The sequence below is a fragment of the Tamandua tetradactyla genome, chromosome 9 (genome assembly GCF_023851605.1).
Source record: "Tamandua tetradactyla isolate mTamTet1 chromosome 9, mTamTet1.pri, whole genome shotgun sequence".
Classification (NCBI taxonomy): Eukaryota; Metazoa; Chordata; class Mammalia; order Pilosa; family Myrmecophagidae; genus Tamandua; species Tamandua tetradactyla.
Genome location: NC_135335.1, coordinates 98285111 through 98290272, shown reverse-complemented (window position 1 = coordinate 98290272; position 5162 = coordinate 98285111). Strand labels below are relative to the sequence as shown.

The 5162-nt window shown below is 38.5% G+C and overlaps 1 pseudogene; it reads left to right on the top strand.

Annotated features, from left to right (window-relative positions):
* Positions 1-1840: 1840 nt before the first annotated feature.
* Positions 1841-3907, top strand: LOC143645765 (UV radiation resistance-associated gene protein pseudogene; annotated as a pseudogene).
* Positions 3908-5162: the final 1255 nt, after the last annotated feature.

The following is a 5162-nucleotide window of genomic DNA, read 5'->3' as shown; positions in this document are numbered from 1 at the left end:
AAGGAGGAATTAACTTGCTAATAAAATAATATTAAAAAAACTTACAGAAATTGTTATCCTAAAGTAATCTTTGGCTTAAGTGAAATAGTATCTGGGAAGTTTTCTCTTTTAGTCTTTAGTTCTTTTACCATATGCCCCAAAAAGGATTGAGTCAATTTAAAATCTCCCATAACAAAACAAATACCTTGATTACATTATCTCCCTAATCATATCATATCTTAGACAAATTCTTATTCTAAAACAAATTTATCCAATGTAGATGAAAAGTTCTGCTGAAATTTGCTTATGATGTGTATTCATAGTAAAATCTCAAATATTGTGTATAATTAATTTAGGTATTTTATCATTCTCTAGTAGTCCTTGGAAGCAATTCAAATAATATTTTTAAATACTTGTTAAATAATAGGTAAGTCCCATAAACAATTTAGAAAAACAATATTATGAAGAGAATATTGCTAAAATAGAAAATAATGATAAAGAAGTAGAGTATATTGAAGAAAAGTAATCAGAAAATATATGAAAATATGAGATAATGAAATACCAATACATTCGACATTACTCTCTCATTAATAGCATATTTCATATTCAATGTAATGGATAGAAGAAAGTTGCAAACTCTACGATGATTACAAAGTAACGGGTTCTTTCATATTTCTTAGATTTCCAGGCTACAAAGAAGAAACATAAATGCATACACACACACATATATGCATGTATACACATATGTGACTGTCAATATTTTTAGAAGTTTGTGTAAAGAAAATGAATTTTATATATTTCATGATTCTAGCATTGTTTTGTAAGGCCTTATGGGACCCAATAAAGAGTTCCTCTTATGCATTTAATTAATTATAAACGTGGCTTTTAAAATGTATTAAATTATTTACTGTGAAAGGTCATTAAGCTCACAAATAAAATGCATTCTTCTTGCAAACACTTCTTATCAATGATGTCATTGATTCAAAATCATGGATTTTGAATGTGTTACATAAATTTAGATGTTTCGTACTATCAAATGTAAATATGAGGCACAAAAATGAAATCTTACACATCTAAGCTACTCTGAGATCACCAAGCAAATATTATCCTGTTTCACACCCTGTGGGACATTCAATAAATCCATTGTAAATTAATAGAAGAAAGCAAGGAATAAGTAGGCAAACACAGTGTTTACACTGGCAAAATCTAAAGAGTCTTTCAAAATACAATTGTATGAGACAGACTTAGTAAGATAACTTTAAACTTGGGATTTAAATTCAATTTACAAATGGGAACGAATATGCAGCAAATGGTACTATCTCCATTTTTATTCTACATAATAAAATGGACTGTATAGCAAACCTGTAGGAAGCCATATTTCTACTATAATTTATTCTGCTATAAATTCATAGTTGTCAAGGAATTCAAGGTCTACTCTTTTTGATACAAAACATTTCGCAGGATCCCCTTTATTATTATTCAAATGGGTTGCTATGGAATCAGAGATTTCTGACACTCTATTATCAAAACACACTTTTGACAACATAAAGAAATTACATAAAGCTCCCGCTTAAAAAATATAGGATTACCTTAAAATGAAAAACTGCAAGTAGAGATTATTTAAAATGTACTATATAAAGATAAATTGCTTTTAGAATAAAAATGAAAATATTATCATGTATGGCCCCAAATGCAAAATCCTTGATATGCAAATCCGTACAGTATTAAACTAGATGATACTACTTATACGTACACGTACACCCTCATGCTCTATTTTCTTAATTACAATCCCCTAGGGTGGGAGATTTCTAAGTCTCAGAGCTCAGAAGTGGTGGCTCGGAGGTGGGCGTGGCTGCCCGCGATGTGCCGGACCCGCTTGGCAGCCGCTGGGTCAGGAGGACTGCCTCGGCGTCGGTCAGGGACGGTCCCCAGCCATCCCTGGCCCGCACCCGTGTTGCCTCCCGGCTCTGCCGCGTGGAGCTCCGTCATCAGCAGCGGCATTTTCGACATCTTCGGAACACTGCTGCTGGGAAAATTAATAGAGATGGCCATTGACTCCTGGATACCTACTCGACACTTGTAAAATACTGAAAAGAAATAATTAAGAATTTTATAGAAGTGAAGTGATGAAGAATTCCTTGAATCCAACATGGCAGACTCCCAACTTTGGAACAATGCCAGACCATCTTGCTACTGCTGTGTCTTGTTCTGCACTGAGGTTCTGGGATGGAAAGAAGGATGCTTACCAGCTGTTTGTTGATTGAATGGAAAGTCTGTCTGCATGGATTGAAATAAACTTGAGCCAAAGTCAAATAGTTTCTGGATTCAGTGATGACTACTGTGGTGCTCCATTGAATATAAGAATTATTCAAATGTTCAGAAGAATAGTCTTCTTCAGATGGATGAAAACTGTGTGCACAGTTCTCATGATGTCTTCCCTTTGGAACCACTTCATAGAGTTCAAGTGCAATTAAACAGTCTTATGTTAACTTCAGAAAATTGGAAAGAAAATGGAAGAAAAGATAGCAAGCTCAAAAGAGAAAGTGAATGCCTGCAGTTAAAACTTGAGGCCCTCTGAAATGAACTGGAAAGGCAGAAGAAAGCTTTGGAACAGGAGGTGGAATACTGCATCAGCAACAAATTGCATTATAGGGCAAAGGAAGTGAATTTTCAACTGAACACCTCAAGCTTCAACTCCAGAAGGAATCCCATAATGAGTTGAGGAAGGCGTGCACTGCAAAAAGAGAACTCTTTTTGAAAACGAATGCTCAGCTGGCAGTTCGATGCACGCAATTACTACCTGAACTTTCCTGCATTTTCCCTGTTGATTGAATGAGCATAGGGATTACTTTGCATGCAGTGTCAAGTTGTCCAGTTCTGAGGATATCCAAGCAAAAGATGATGCAAACATTGCTGTTGCCCTTGGTTACATTGCACATTTAATCTCCATGATTTTGTTTTCCAACAAGTGCCCCTTAGAACCTTTAATTCATGAGCAGTCTAGATCAACAATCAAAGGAAATATCAATGACAAGCTGATGAAAAGGAGACAAGAGTTTCCACCATATCCAAGAAGAGGGGAGAAGTTGCAATTTTATTAGCGTATCTATATTCTAAACAAAAATAAAGCACAGCTAAGTTATCAACATGGACTAGGGACTGCTGACTTGAGGCAAACCCTCCCCAACTTGTAAATGAACTGGAGCATGGACTAATGGTCAGGTGTGACAGATATCCTGCCTCCAGTGCAATCCCTGTTTCAAAGAGACACGGCTCCATAGTTGGAGTGCAGATGTATGCTTCTGTGTGTGTGTGTGTTGGCAGGGGGAGCCCCGTCACCAGACAAAGGACCCTGAAAGCAGACCAGTTTAGAGAATGAGAGACTCTAGTACAAAACCTCACCACCCAGTTACAGCTTGGCACTAACCCACCCTGTGATGACCAACCCTTCCATGGGAGAGTCCGGGAGAAAAACAAGATCTCTGTCCTCCCTGGATACTTCCTGGGACTCCTCCAGGAAAACAAGAAAAAAGATTTGGGTGGCAGCTTAGATGGAAGCCATGTGAATGTGAACACTAGCCACGAACAAGTCTCTCTGGGCATCTTGTCACAGTAAATGGTACTTTCCTACCCAGTAAGCAGGCTGGTGTCACAAATGTCTAGCTTCAAAGGTGAATTCCACTCAGTCTTAGCAGGTAAGCTCTGCTGGACTGTGGCGCAAGCAGAACAAATCATTGGGATGGAAGCCACAAGGTTTGCCTCAGGCAATCAGCTAATAGTCTTCAACTGCATCCCAGTGGATGATGCCACTGGCAGTGATGTGTGACAGTAAGTTCTAGGAGAATTTGAAGAGTTCTCCCGCAAGATCTATGCACTGAATACAAACATACCTTGCTTCCACCAGCAACACAGGAGTTCTGATCAGTGAAGTAGGTAGACAGACATGCTCAGTAGGATCAGGGCAGTGTCACTGTCTGATTTGGTTAAGTTCTGGTGCCAACTAGGCCAGGTGATGGTGCCCAGCTGTCTGGTTGAGCAAGCACTGGCCTAACTGTTACTGCAAGGCCACTTCATGGCTGGTTAATAAACCAGAAAGTCAGTCAAAGCATCAGCACGTTGATTGCATATATGGCTGATTACCTCTACAGTAGGCTAAGGGGCATACCTTTTGCAATGAGTGACATGTAATCCAATCAGTTGAAGACTTTGAAGGGAGAGGTGACAATTTAAGCAATCAGAAAATGGAACTTTTTTCTCTACTTCAGCCAGCCAGCCTCTCCTGTGGAATTCATCAAATACCTTCATCATGGCTGCCAGCCCAGGTCTGGCAAATGCCTGCAGAATTTGGAGTTGTGCATTCCCATAGTTGTGTGAGACACTTCTTTAAAATTTCATATTTACCTAGATATATCCTGTTGGTTTTGTCTCCCTTAAGAACCCTAACTAATACACTGCTTAAAATGAGGACAAAGGTGCATTTACTCTTTGTAATAATTATGAAACAAAATGAATATTAATGGAGGATGTTCCTCAGAAAAACAGGCTGTGTGACTTGAGGAAGGACTCAGCATCAGTGTATATCAGTGGGCCAGTCAAAGCTAGATTTTGCAATCAAGATTTGCTTTTCGGGCTTTATGGTTGCTTTAAGACAGAAGTCACTCTTAAAGCTTGAGTCACCTTACAGGTATTTGATTACTTTTTCCTTATACTTCTATGTTATCCTCAGAGGAAAGATGATAAAATATAAATAATATAAATGTCATAATGAACTCACCTTTAGTTTCTCATAAGCATTTACCTTCACCATAGTTGTATCAACTGGGAAAAATGAATAGTCAGAAATAGATTTCTATCATTTACTGAAGGGTCTTTGGTCATCCATTATGTTGATGAATAAGAAGCACAGTAGCCTCCTTATCCCTTGTCCTTTCTTCCCCTTCTCTCCCCCTGGCACCACAACTTGCAAATGCCAAAGTTGCCCCATCTTCACAGTGGACAGGTTATATATCCTGAAATCTGAGGATATTAGATTTGCTCGTTCTTTAACCAGTAGCCATGACCCTCCACCTCCTCTAATCAGCTGAACCCTGGAAGTAGCCTTCAAAAATTAGATGAAAATCCTGCCCTGGTGGATCCCAGGGTTTCCTCAAGGATGCTGAGGTTAAGGCAGTCAGATTCCCTTT